This window comes from Lissotriton vulgaris, chromosome 2_1, assembly GCF_964263255.1.
Source record: "Lissotriton vulgaris chromosome 2_1, aLisVul1.2, whole genome shotgun sequence".
NCBI lineage: Eukaryota > Metazoa > Chordata > Amphibia > Caudata > Salamandridae > Lissotriton > Lissotriton vulgaris.
In genome coordinates this window covers 1,746,301,526-1,746,316,055 of record NC_141687.1, presented here as the reverse complement: position 1 = coordinate 1,746,316,055, position 14,530 = coordinate 1,746,301,526, and the positions used below count along the sequence as shown (strand labels likewise).

The 14,530-nt window shown below is 46.1% G+C and overlaps 1 protein-coding gene across 3 annotated transcripts in view; it reads left to right on the top strand.

The window, feature by feature from the left end:
- CD151 (CD151 molecule (Raph blood group)) overlaps positions 1-14,530 on the top strand; it is a 161,687-nt gene that overhangs the window by 39,889 nt on the left and 107,268 nt on the right. For 2 of the 3 annotated variants that reach the window (XM_086957747.1, XM_086957748.1), the window contains exon 2: positions 1,113-1,195. The exons of the other annotated variant lie outside the window; for it this stretch is intronic. The gene's annotated coding sequence lies outside the window, so the exon portion shown is untranslated. The remainder of the gene's footprint in view (positions 1-1,112; positions 1,196-14,530) is intronic. 3 annotated transcript variants of the gene reach the window in all.

Genomic DNA, 14,530 nt, shown 5'->3' with positions numbered 1-14,530 from the left:
TAATGCAATGCCAATAACTCAAACATTTAATAATACGAGACCTATTGCATTGCAAATGCTATTATACCAAAAGTAAAGAAATCAATGTTTTTTTCTATTCCTTTAATTTTGGTATAATCGCCGCACCCGCGCTTTACTTATAACATTAAAAGTAAAGTGCGGGTGCCGCCATTATACCACAAGTAAAGAAATAGAAAAAAAAATCTATTTCTTTACCTTTGGTATAATTGCAGCACCCGCTCTTTACTTTTAATGTTAAAAATAAAGCGTCGGTGCCGCGATTATACCAAAAATAAAGAAATAGTGTTTTTTTCTATTCCTTTACTTGTGGTATAATCACCGCACCCGCGCTTTACTTTTAATGTTATAAGTAAAGCGCGGGTGCTGCGAATATACCAAAAGTAAAAGAATAGAAAAAAAATCTATTTATATACTTTTCTTATAATCGCGGCACAGGCGCTTTACTTTTAACATTAAAAGTAAAGCACTGGTGCCGCAATTATACCAAAGGTAAAGAAATAGAAAAAAAATCGATGCCACCAGCAAGCCAAACCATTTCACAGCAATGCCGCAATACCGCAATGCCTGACGCATTTCAAATGTCCTCCTCAGAGGCTGTAGCGGCAAAGAACGTGTTAAATCCGGTCACACCCTCTCCTAATTATATGTAATCGCACACCCCCTGATGGGCTGCACCGATGTGACTGTGCAAAGTATTCTGAGAGATGAAGTGGCGGAACATGTAATGTTCTGTTGGAAATTCAAAGCTCCCAGATGAGCCTCAGCAGGCAGGCACATCCTAAATCCTGTATGGATGCTCCAAACACAGGACTGCTAGATACCAATCCTTCTGGCCCCCTATGATCCCGGGGTGGTGCCACCTGGGAGCTTTGAATTTTCAATTCAAGAGAAGTGTAGTACCAGTCCCCATTTAAGATCCACAACTGGAGTTATCTCAGTAGTATCCCTTACAGAGGGGTAGTTGCATTGGGGGTTAGGAATTTTGCTATAGTCTTTAACTGTGGGTGGGAGCAGCCACAAAAGTTAGAACTGTGAGGAGTCTGTCTGGTGGGTCAGTATGTGTATCCATGGTTCTTTCTCTTTCTTTCTAGTGTTACACCTAAGAAGCAGGAACAGGTGCGTCAGCAGGAGGTACCTTTGAAGATCATCTTTGCTGCAGGATACCTATTAAAAGGTCAGTGTGTAAAGCACCTGTAACTCCTCGATCCATTCACATCACTTTTTCCTGAGCAACAAAGCTTCTTCTCTGTCCTCAGAGTAATTTTTTTGTGTGTAAGGTCCTAGCAGAATAGCCCTGTTCTGTGTAGAAATGTTTAGTTTGTTTACATCTTGTGTGGCTGGCGCTAGTTATGTAATATAATCATATATATAATCCAAATTGCCCTGGAGCTTCACAGGATGCACTCAGCTGCGGATCCACCATACAGCTTTCAAAAGACAACTCTCCTTTCATTCAGGTACAGATGAGTGCCTGACTCGTTTCAGGGCTATTACGCCCCTTAATCATAGGCTGCTTCAAGTGGATTACGAAGTACTCCTTCCTTTTATTTTGTATTTTTTGCATACCAGTAAACTCGCCAGGATATTCAGGATCCTACTAAGGAGACAAAACTTTGCTTTTACAGAACAAGTGAATATGAGCCCACTGAGGGGAATCATTTTGTGCTCTTTTCCTTTGGACGACCTCCAATAAAGAATTGTATACTCACCGTGCTTCCCTGAGCAAGGGCAACCTTTTCCTCTCATACCCAACGGCTGGTCCAGTCATGGGGAGCATCGCCGCAAGAAGTGGCCAGGATAACGCCGAAGTGGTGTCATCGTTATGGATTGTGGGGCCCCTTGTTGGAGGTTAGAGATGGGTGGCGATATGCGCAGTGAGACATTCATCAACCCACCTGGGCTTTTATTGATTCCATGGATTGGGGGTGAAAATACTTTGAACTAAAAGTCACTGGACTGCAAATACCATGATCCTTTGCACTTGAGGGAGCATCTACGACACGTCCACTGGGGCTGGAACATTATGAATAACTCAATAAAATGTCGGCGTAATGCTTCTAATCATCCCCAAAGACACCTGTGAGCAAGGGCGCATGCCCGAAACCAGTTAGGTGATGGTAACAGCTCTGGATGTTTCCTGCTCATCTCGCTACGACCTCCAATAAAGAATTGTTTACTCACCTTGTGTGCTTCCCCGAGCAAGGGCAACTTTTTCTTTATATCTATACACACACGTACATACAGTAGATAGTTATAGTTGGGACCTAGTTTCCATAAGAAAATAATTTTTGGACTTGGCTATCTCATTGGTGTCGTTTGCGGAATCTTCATGATATTTTACAAAAAAAAGTGTCCTCTATGGGCTTGTACATGGAACGTTTCGGGGATATCTGTCAAGCGAGGGCTGGGAAAAAGAGAGGAGGGGCAAAAAATGTGTATTTCCTCTATTAATTCCCATAGTGATTTTGAACATGACTAAAGCTGGAAGTGCTGGACGGAATTACACCAGCTTTGGCAGAAAGGTAACTCTTGGTCCAGAAAGAATGCTTTTTGTTATTTGGCGTAAATCCATTCAGTAGTTTTGGAGATATTAAAGAAAATCCAAATTTGTATATGCAGGGTTGCTACTAATTCGCAGATCCTCTTGATCTCGTACAGAGATCTGATTGGCTATCAACACTTCCACCAGGAAGTGTTGACAGCCATTTTAGGATTTGGCCTCTTTCACACAAAAAATATGTATGTCTGTATGTATTTCTACTTTCGGAACGAATGAACAAGTTTCAAGTTGCTAGAAATTAAATGTCTTCAAAAGACTTGCTGTTTTATAGTATATGAAGGCACAGTGGTGACTCCACAACATAAGGAGTGGGTAACTTTGGATGAATTATGTCTGTATTTTATTTGCAGAATCATGTCAAACTAGACCATAAAAACTGCTGTAAGCTGTGGTTCTGTCATCTGAACCAAAAGATTCTTGTTTCCAATAACCTCACACTGGTATGCTGTCAACTCGCACCATTTAGAGAAGTAGTCTAAAATCTCGGCCCTCTTCCCCGACTCACCAACTGTAGCAAAATTGTGCCTCCAATACTAAGTCTATCAAGCAGGAAGAAAGTAGAATCCCTGCCCAAATAAAATCCTTGCTCTCAACTCACAAGAAGAATTCCAACCCGAGTTACAAAAAGAATTGCAGGCTAGAAAATTATTCTGTAGTACAGAAATCAAAAGGGGGGAGTGAAGAGGTGCTGCTGCGTGGCACTAAGGTGGGCACGTCCTCCTCTTACCAAAGTACTATTAATCAACAAGGTCCACCTCTCGTCGGGTCAATGTGTATCCTGTTGTTAATGGAATACACAGAATGTGTTAAAATACCCCTCACACACCAAAAGGGCCCTTGGTGTCATGCTTCATCATCGGGGGTCTTCCCGCCCGGCTGCCGGACGGGGCAGTGCTGCGACGAGCGACTACGCTGGAGCACCTTTTAGATGAAAGTGCTATGTGAGTGAAATGGAGGGAGTGTCACTAGGGTCAGGGGTGATATAAAAAAGTGGTGTTAAAAAATACCTGGCCTGGTGATAGAAAAAACTATTTAATAAACACTGGCTGGTATTGTTAAAAAAAAGTGTGATTCGGAATGAACAACCGAATTAATGGGCTTCCATTCCTGTGTGGGTCAACATGTTTCGGGGCGCCATGCCCCTTCGTCAGGACCGGGGTCAGATCCCCCTGTCACTCACTAATGTCTTTCCACAGTAAGAAGAAAATTAATGGTGTATGTACAGACTAGTGTAATGATACTATTATTATCAATGTGTATAGGTATATACTTTATAAATATACACTGCCCTAGCTAAAACAGAGATACTGGTGTAGTATGCTTAGGGAGGTAGGGAACAATGCCCCATGAGCCAACTCTGGACAAAGGGTATTTGAGGGTCCAATCAACCCCCAGCATGGTTGTGCTTCCTCCTTCGTCCGTGGCTTCCGTGTTTGTGAAAATTATTCTATCAGGTAGACTGCGTATGCAGTTTTTTTCTTTCACGGTTCCGTCATGAGCGTCGGTTGGCCTGTGCTTATGACGGAACCGTTCCGTCATGGTTCTATAGGTTCTTTAGAACCTTCAGCACCGCAGCGGAATTCGCGCAGCGCTGAAGGGGTTAAGCTATAGAGCCTGGCTCTTGCTGACAGCAGTTTTGTTGCATGCGCCTTCAATGTGACTTGGAATCAAAGAGCGTGAAGCAAGATAAGACTCTACTTTGTGCCAAATTACAGTCTTCTTCATTGGGCTTCAGAGTAACCAAGCAGAGCAGCTGCTATCCCCAAGCTTGACCTTTTGCAGCACCAGCCTTATGAACTGAAAGAGCTGTGTTTATTTTCTTTAGTGTTTGCACCTTGCCCTTCATTTAGCCCACAGTGAAAAATTGAAGGCGATTGATGGGCAATAGGTGGGCCAAGAGGACAACTCTCTGATTCCATCAGTTGTCGAAGGCAGCTGATGCCATTGTGGGAATTGAATGCAAGATAAGCAGTCTAGTTGAGTCTGGAGTGCCGTCCTGCTGTCAAGGTCTGTGTTCAGTGAAAGGTCGGCAAAGCCATGTAATAAGCGGGGACATGTTGTCTGGGCTATTGGTAAAAGCAGGTCACTGCATGCAGGCATTGTGTCTGTTCTGCCATTGCACAGACTGCTGAGTTAAAGTGCGTCTGCATTGGAGGTGTAACCAGTTGAATGTTTGGAAGAACCACGATGGCTCCTAATTTTTTATTTTTTTATTTTATTAAAATCGTGTTTATTGATTTGTTTACCTTTAACACTCGAGACCTGTTAGGCAGTGCAATGTATACATATTATGTCACTACAGCTTAAGCAGTATTACATTGGCCACATACGTCACATATATGAAGCTGTTGACAGTCATGTGACAGTCTGGTATAACACTATTAAACATTGTGAACTTTGCAAAATTTTGTTCGAACTAGCCTACGTTCATTAAGTGCCGTGTGTCTGATAAACAGGCCTCTGTGGCAGATAACGTCTATGTATTCAGCGTGTTGTGGGTTTTCGGGTAGTGGGCTCTGGATTCGAGCCACTGTTCTTTGTGCATGGGAAGAGTTAGTCTGTGGTGTAGCTATTTCGGTGAACAGGTATAGCAAGACTGTGCTTTTTGCCCTGTTTTGGAAGGGGGGAGGTGGAAGGGTGAAGTGGGGGAGGATGTAAAGTGGCGAACCATGTCAGCCCTGGTTAGTGGCTGTCTTGATTGGGGGGGGGAATAGTGGCATGCTTGAGGAGTTGAATTAATCCTGTATGGAATTGGTGCTGTGTTTGGCGTGGTGGAGTTTTGATTCTACCTATGTTAAATACTTTTGCCAGTCTGGAGAGTTAATAGGTGTGGGGTTCTGTTGTGTGCCGTCTTGTAGCAGCACGAGTTCTGCAATCAGCGCCCTATTGAGATCTGCCATCCATATTTAGGTCTCCTTATTGATCAGGCAGTAGAGCTACTTGCCAAGTGATTGTTCACACAACCAACAAAGTCTTCTTGCAGCCTTCTGCCTAATTTTAACCTAGAATTTAAAATACAGACCACAAAAGAAGCAATACATATGTAATCTAGTTCACGTCCACTTCTTAGTCCAGAGGTTGAAAGTCATCAATGTGTGAGCTAAATGTGGACCTATCGGCAGGGCTTTAAGTGGGGAAAAAAAAACTGGGAGTGCTCTAAAATGGACGTGACAAATTTCTGAAAGGGGTGTGGCCTATCTGAGTAGGGGCGTGTTTCTAAATCAGTTTCAAAACTTTATTTCGATTTCCTGTAGAAACCATAAAAGTAAACATAGACAATTTTTTAAAAAGACATTGGAATTAATCAACCATAAAATCACAATACATGTTTAAAAAAAAATTCTAAAAACAAAATGCCATCAATATCTATTTCTAATCACCACAGAAAGTTTAAAATGGCATTTTTTAAAAAAGAGAAAAGGGGATCAGGGAAATCAAAAACTTTTCATAGCTAGAAGCAGCATTTTTACATTGGCCCGTGTGTTCTTGATATCTGGGTGGATGGAAAGCTCGGATAAAAGTCATGTAAGTCCCAGATACGAATTGGGCCATCCCCCTCTTTATACTTGCAGGATCGTAAGTAAGGGGTTGTTTTCCTTTGCTTGAACCTAATTAGGACCAAGTCCTCTGGAATGTCTTTTGGCAAAGTGCCCAACCACCCCACCCTCCTAACACTTAAGATCCCCCCCATCTAGGTCAGGTGGCAGAGGTCTATTCGTCTGTAACCAAAACATGGCCTTATGTAGTAAGTCTTGGCGTGTTTCAACTTTTCCGTGAGTTAGTGGTGGAATCCCGGAAACAACAGTCACATAGGGGGCGGCTTCGGGGGGTAGGTTTATTCGTGGCATTTTAATAGGTTCATTTTTCGCCTCAATGTGGTTTGTTTGAACCAACGTTAAAGTTTGAGAATGCGCATTCCTGCGGGAATTCAGTTTTGGTTTTTCCAGGGCAAGGAGGGGGATCGGAGGGTTTGATGATGCTGGTTTGATTCCTGATGGAATATGTGTTTTAACTATCTGTTCAATGTTAGATATTCTATCCCCCAGATCGTTGATTTTTTCCACCAATGGTGAAATTAGGGAGATTAATAAGTGCTCGAGCTGGGCTAATAAAGTTGGTTGGGGGAATGATGGAGAGTTTTCCATTTTTCCATGCTCCATATCCCCCGACACAGAGCTGACAGAGTGGTGCTGAGAGGGACTGGGGCATAGTTTAGGAGTTTTGGGTGGCTTCGCATTGGTGATGGCATCATCGATCTTTCTTTTGGTGTTCTGCCCACCCGGTAGTGCTATGAGTGGAGATTGGAGTTTATTAAGAGACAGAGGTGACATCTGCAGGGTGGCGTTAACAAGATGTGGGTTGTTGTCTGAGCTTATGGAGGGTAAAAGGTCAGGGATATATAGGGTTCTACACATGGCATTAAGCTCCTCCCAGATAGACATGGTCTAAAGCAAAATAGCAAACAGTGGGCTGAATAGAAATGTTAAGGGGAATCACAGTACCTCTTTGATGTAACAGGGTGATACGGGTGGAGGCCCGTCCCGGCCTCTTTGTGCCTCTGAGGGCCACAGAGGGCCCGCCCTTTGCCCGGGCTTAGCCCGGCGCCGTCCCGCGCGCGTCCCACGTTCTTGAGGCGCCTCCAGGCGCAGCGGGAGCGTCACGAGCGCGCCAGGTGCCGGGGCTGCTGGGAACTGTGGTTCCTGGCTCTCGGTTTGGCCTGGAGCGTCCCTGGTTTCGTGTTGCGTTTGCCGTTTCCCTCACGGCTGGACAAGCGAAGGGTCCTTCCTGGCTGCTCCCCCCACGGCTCCCCACCGCCACAGGTAAGTTTTCAGATATGCCCCCCAAGATAACTAGCATTGTGGGCTTAAGAAAATCATGAAGTCTCATCCAGTCACAGAATCACCCAAAGTAGCATTTTCCCATATATCACAACTGTAAAACACCTTCTTATTACACTACAATAGATTAGTTGGAGCAACTAATGTGTAACTAGAGATGGGGTCAGCAGAACGTACTAAGTTCTCATCAGAGAGGTATAGCTTGGTTCTTATGACAATTGAGCGTGGTACCCACAACTGGGCATAGCCACTGCATTTAGGGAGTCAGCCGCAACAACCAACAAGGTGATGGGAATAATTCTAACATGAATTGCTGTCAAATTTTGGACTCATGAATCCACTGAAAGCCTGTGCCATCCCTCAATCTCTGCACTAATGCACAGGATGGAAAGTGCCTACAGGTGCACAGGATGGAAAGTGCCAACAGGCCCATAAATCATGTGAGAAAGAGAATCCCTGTCTTTAGAGAACCAGGGAATGGGAGCAGAAGAGCAATGGCGAACTGGAGCCCACCTCCTTTGCACAGTTCAGTTTTAAGAGACAGCATCCCCTGTCTTGGTGTTACAAGGGGAGGAAAGCTGACTGGCTGTAGGACTGAGGGCATGTGCTGTACAGATAATACTGGGCATATAACAAGGAATAGATTCCTTATGAAACAAGCCGTACTGGTTTCAGCAGTGAGTCGTACAACAGTGACCCGGGGGCGTGCCAGGAATCTGACTGAAGTACCCGGCGCACTGCTGCAAACACACTTGTAAGACCCACCAAACAAAGTAGGCAAGAAGCAGCACTACAAAGGAGCATGGCAGGAGAGGTGCTAACGGTGATCCAAGAAATAGAGAGGGCGACAATGAGCAACTGCGAGGACTGCTAACCAGATGTAAAGAGGGGGCACCCCAGGTACTTTGCAGGGGGCCCCCTCAAGTTTTGTTACACCACTGACACGTAAGTAGCCCGAAAATAGAGCCCCCTAGAGCCCCCTTTCGAGGCCCCTCAAAAAAAACTGTGGGGGGGGGGGCTCAGCCCCCCCCCCCCCTTAAAGCCCTGCCTATCGGAAATGTTCACCAATCAGGTGGGCTTTTTTGTGTTGAGAGTTGTGATGTTGACTTGCTTTGAATGTAATGCGGCTTGAGAATGGGCTAATTCCCAGCAGCCTTGATGCCTCTCGCCTTCTGCTGTCAGGTCCCTCCCAGTCACATACTTGGGATATTTTCTTCTGAATAAAATTCCATGCATCCCTTGTGTTAACTAGATTTGGTGGCAGGGTGCATGCAGGTCGCTTTACTGGTGATTGGGTGGGACACGCAGCCGTGCCTGTTCATGTAGATTGAAGGTTGTTTGTGCCCAGTCCAGCCTCGGGTCTGGTTAAACACATGGGTGATTTTGACCTGGGTTTCACATACTGCCAATGTCGGCTTGGAAGATTCCTGACCTCAGTGTGTAGTCTGTGACCTAATCTAACCTTTCGTTTGTACCCTGATAGAGCAATTGAAAGTTACTTGTAGGTCCTAAGATAAAGCCACACAGGTGTAGTTCGTGTCTCAGGAATGCTGTGAGAGCTATATTTTTGATGGGTTGTGTGTTGTTTTTTTTTTTTATTAAGTTAAAATATTTTCTCATGTTGCATTGTACTGCGTTGCCATAGCCTCTTGGCACAGTTCGAGATATCGCAGCTGAGGGTAAGCCTCCTAATGTGGCGGTCTGGGCGTGGGACCTTTTGCCACAGACTGTGCCAGCGTGCTCTTAACCTTAGTCCAATAATGCCATGGGATTCTAGGAGGGTGTTATCCTTAAAAACCTTGTATTGCCTTGCTTCCCTTGCCCGTTCCTTCTGTGTTGACTGCTTGTATTGTGCTTCCTGGGCTCCTGGCTGTTCTCTGCAGACTGTGGTTTGTTGTATGTTCCAAAGAGGCAACCTCTGTATCGATCCTCCCGGCTGCATCGATCCTCCCAGAACTGCCGGCTTCCTTCCTTTTCTGCAGTGAATCTCTCCCTGTCCATGCTGCCGTAAGCATGTTGTGTCAACAAGCTGGTGTGCATATTTCTCCAGAGATGTGGGTAGTCTTAAAGCACACATGGACCCTTTCTTTTGTGGGTAACTGAGATGTGTGGGTAGCAAAATGAACGATTTCCACAAAGTGTGGGAAATGCATTGACCAGCATCAGAGATGGGACAGCAGGGGGTAATTCTAGTGCGACTAGGACAGCGCTGAAGACTTGGGGCGTCCGGGATCTCATTACAGGTAGTCCCTATAAACATAGGGTGACCAGAATTTTAAAGCCAAAAACCGGGTAATTTCACGAAAATAGAAGGACTGCAGTTTTACTTCAAGCGATCGCGCAGAATGACAGCGCTCCTCGGCAGAGAATTACAGAACAGGCAGTTAGAACATACATAAAATGCCATTTTTAAACCCAGAAGCTTGCCTGTTAATTAAATAGCTTTTTTGAAACAAATTCTTACTATCCCTGCTTTGTAAAACATAAAAAAGCGCCTCCCACAGTTTTCAAACGCCCCTCTCTAAAACCGGGACAGGAGTTACAATCTGCCGGGACAGCAGGTGAAAAACCGGGACACCTGGTCACCCTATATTCTTGTGCACACGATAACGTGTGCCCAAAATGGGATTACAAGCAGTACTCCGAGTTAGCTCTAACGCTGCTTTTTCAACACAGAAAAACTAAAACCTGGTGAAATTCGTGTGGGGAAGATTCCGAGTCTAATAGCTCCGAACAGGGGAAAACGTAGAATATTACATTCTCTCCCAAACCAACCATGGAATGGGGCGGGACGGTACTAAGTAAAAACACTCTTGTTCGAGCCAGGTACCTTCATTGCCATGCCACCATATGTGCTAATACTTTGTGGTCACTGGGTCTCCTGCTCAGGGCCATTGCAAGAATATAAGGTCTCCGGCTTAGTGACAAAAATAAATGCAGTAACCGGTTGTAAGCATTGGGAAATACCATTGTTCGAAACATGCTCGACTTATTGGCTTTGCCAATGCTTGTAAGAGCAATTGGGTAAAAGGTCCCTATTTTCTGTCTAAGGCTACCTGGCCGCAGTTAGTCAAAGTGAGCTTGGAATCTTGGCCACTGTCGTTTCCTGTATCCCAGGGTGAATTGTATTGCTTTGAGCCCCTTCTCTTCTGTCTCATCGTGAAAATTAGATTATGGGACTTGCTGGCAAGCCATCCTGTATTTTAAGAGGCATCACGCACGTTGTGCCCCACCCGAGTGGCAGCCCAGGCCCCGCCTCTGCAGCCGTGCTCAGGGCGCGGCCCGGCAGAAATGCCCCGGGGCCGGAGTCCTCCCGGGGCGGGCTCAATCAGCCCTTTGTTCTCCCACACCAGCGGCGTCTGCACTTTCAGGCGCCGCACCGCAAGAATGCCCTCATTTATCTGGTGCCTCAATCACAGGTGCTTGGTTTTGGCATCGTGCCGGCCTTTCTATTGCCCCGTCCATTATTCTTTACAGTTTTCGTGTACAGTGTAAACGTTGCCATACGTCCATGGGGAATTTCAGATCTAGAATTGGAGCCCATGAAAGGTGGCGTGTGTTCTCCACACCCCTGCTATTGAAAATCAAACATACCACCTCTAACCGGTGAGAAAGCCGACTCTGTGCCCATTCATTTGTTGACCTCTCCACTTGAATAGCTATAAAAGGTACCACCTTTCTGGCAAATGTACTTGTGGTTTTGTGGGGAGTAGTTGGAAAGGGACAGTTTAGGGTGCCCGTACTCCATGTGGGATGAACCAGTGCGGTTATATACTAACACTATGCAGCTGCACTTCCGCTCTGCAGCTTAAACTGGCATTTCCACATCACCTGAGCGTTTGTTTTTTTTGTTTCTGAGACAGAAACGTAGGATACAATCCTATGTTTTTTCCAAGGGTTCGCTGACGACTTTAAAGGGTTCTCGCAGCACTGTAGTAAGCCCTCAGTGAAGGGGTGTGGTGCAGGTGTTTGCTAATGGTAGTTACTTAGTCGTTTTCCATGGTAACTGGTGAGTCAAATGTGTTGGAGAGTGTGTTCAGACCAGCCACTCTGGGAGAAGTCAGGTGTGGCTGTAGCAACCACCCACCCTGGGTGTGACGGATACGGTTGCTTTCAGAAGCAGGCCCCATTTAAATTAGTCTAAAGGCTCGTTTGTTCAATGGAATTTATAGCACAATATTTGGTTTGAACGTGTTTTGAAAATAGATTCTTAACATGGGCCTTTAAAACGCAGTTCGTCTTGAAGGAGTCTCCGAGGTCTTCTAGGTTAGTTGCGGAGGGCAGTTACTCTGAAAGATGGAGAAGAGTGGTCTTTGTTTGTGCATAGCAGTCAATACAGACGTTTTGGTGATAGGGTGGACAAGTGCTTGTGGATAGCTGTCACTCCAGAAGGTGTAGTGGTGATGACGACTGAGTGCTTGTTGTATAACTGTAACTGTGGAAGGTGTCATGGTGCTTGAGTGCTTGTGGATAGCTGTCACTCCAGAAGGTGTTGTGGTGCTGATGTTTGAGTTCTTGTATATAGCTGTCATTCCTGAAGGTAGGGTGGTGCTGGTGATTGAACGCTTGTGGATAGCAGTCACTCCAGAAGGTGTTGTGGTGCTGATGATTGAGTTCTTGTATGTAGCTGTCATTCCGGAAGGTAGGGTGTTGCTGGTAATTGAGCGCTTGTGGATAGCCGTCACTCCAGAAGGTGGTGGTAATGGTGGTGGTGGTGGTGATTGAGCGCTTGTTGATGGCAGTTAATCAGGTGTGGTTGGCAGGAAGGCAGTTATATAGGTGGCTGTAACATGCAGTCACTTGTGAAGGAATGATAGGAGTGATAGAGGTGTGATAGAGTGATAAAAGATGTGGAACACTCTCCCTAGAGTTCTCAAATGCAACCCCTCCTTCTCCAGTTTCAAAAGGGACCTGAAACCCCATCTCCTTAACAAATACTTTCCTGACCAACGTCAACTAACCTAGACTTCATTATCCAAGCTAACTCCTCTCTCTCTCTCTTGACATTCAAGGATAGTTGGTGACCGGACAGTGTTGGCCACCCTCGTTTGTTTTCTCTCCCTCCCCTGAACTGTTGACCTATTTTTCATGCTGTACTTTTTATCTGTTTTGCTTCCATACCGCCTTCCTACTATGTAATGGAATTTGTCTGTTTTTACAGTGTGTATGTAAAGCGCTCGGATACCTACGGGTCAAGCTAGCGCTATATCAAACTTTTACAATAAATAAGAGGTGTCGCAAAAGGAGTACTACTTGTGAATAGTAGGGTAGTTGTGATAAGAAGTCACTTGTGAAAGTGTGGTAGAGTTGTGAAAAGAAGCCACTTGTAAAGGGAAGGTGGGGTAGTTGTGACAAGATATCACTTGCCAAGGTGAGGTAACCGGATTGTGATAATGAGTCACTTGTGAGGTAGTGGTAGAGGAGTTTTGATAAACCATCACTTAGGAATGTGTGATACGTCGGAGGGGTTGTGAATCTCGCGAAGGCATGCCTGTTCTAGGGAAGTGCTTGTCAGCCCTGGGTGAGGGCTCTGTGTAGGTCTGAGCTCAGCCATGAATAGCTCAGGCTGACTCATTGCTCCTTCCTTCCTTCCTGACTCATGGTGCTTTGCAGACCCCTCCTGCCTCCAAGGGACAGCTAGGCCCAGTCTGGCATGAGCAAGGGAACCGTTACTACAGGAAAGCTAGTTTATAACTTCAGTGGCAGGCGGTGTTCTGCAGCCTCACCTCCTTTCCTCCCTTTCCAGTTATTTCCGCTCCCGCCTCAACTGCGTTCTCTACTTTATAGCTCACACACAAGGAGTGATTTGATCCTGGACTGCCATGCCCGTAGGAGCTTCGCACAATTTGTACGCTTTTGTTAATCGACGGCCACGTTAAAAATAAAAGCGTCAGGCTAGTGGAAGTGACATCATGCACTCTTTACCCCCCTCCCCCGACTCCGACCCCAATACTGTGACGTAAAAGGGGTTCATTCTTTTCCCGCCCTTCGAGCCTCAGTAGGCTCCTATTTGCTGCTGGGTTCGTTGAGGCCAAAGCAGGGAGTGGAAAGGCAGAAGCAAATATAGCTTTGAGCGCCCTGTTTACTTTCCCTTCCTGCTGATGCCTTGTGTGAACTGTGAGGCCCGGGAAGCACTGGCAGTGCGGGGGCAGTAAAGGACAAATAAAGGGCACCAGCTGCCAACAGCCGTAGCACCGCCTAACTGGCATCCCTGCTCGCAGGCCTGCTAAAAATGACGCATTGCTAATAGCTAGGCAGCGCAATGAACGCGGCTCTCAGAGGAGGTGCATTTTCGTGTGTGTTTGGCGCACTCTCTGGGCTGCCGACACCCCTGCTCATATCAGAGCCCCGTCTCGCGTGCAGTTCGCTGTAGCATGCCCTTCCCACCAGTGGCAGCGTTCGGTTACGGACTCCCTCAGTCTGTGCATTTAAAGTACGGCCATGGCCCACGAGTTGGAGACTCAGGAGTTCGTGTTACCGACGGGCACAAGTCTGAGCGCCCAGCGCTTCTTCAGGACTTTCAGTACTTGGTGGAACTGATGTAAACGACTCCGGCCCCAGTGATGTGTTCTTCCTAGGCATTCGCCCTCAGCAGCTGATCCAGGGGCTCTGCAGCCCTCGCACCTTTTACACCCAGTCGGTGGCAAACCCTAGATGCCTCTCTGAAGTAACACAAAGGAGGCTCTGGCGTCCTAGCACTGGAGTTGTCCCAGAGGCATATAACTAGGCTTTTAACTACAGCAAAAGACACACAATTGATGAACAGAATGCAGAACAAATCAAAACATTCTTCCCCAGTCAAAAGATCTGGGTTAAATCCATCATTCTTTAGCTCACTTCGCCACCCTGGTTTAGACCTGGCCATATGCAAATCAGTCTTGACCCTATGCCTCATGGGAAAAGTCCAGCCTGAACTGCCAAGCCAGGTCCTCCCTGGACCGGAAACAAGCATCCAAGGACCGGTTTCAGGGTTTCACCCCTCTTCAGCCAGGATAGCTTGATTCCCGTGGTACCTGGCACACTTAGGACGAGAAAGCAAAAGATACCCAATTGATGGACGGAATGCAGAACAAATCAAAACATTCACCCCCAGTCGAGATCTGTGTTAAAT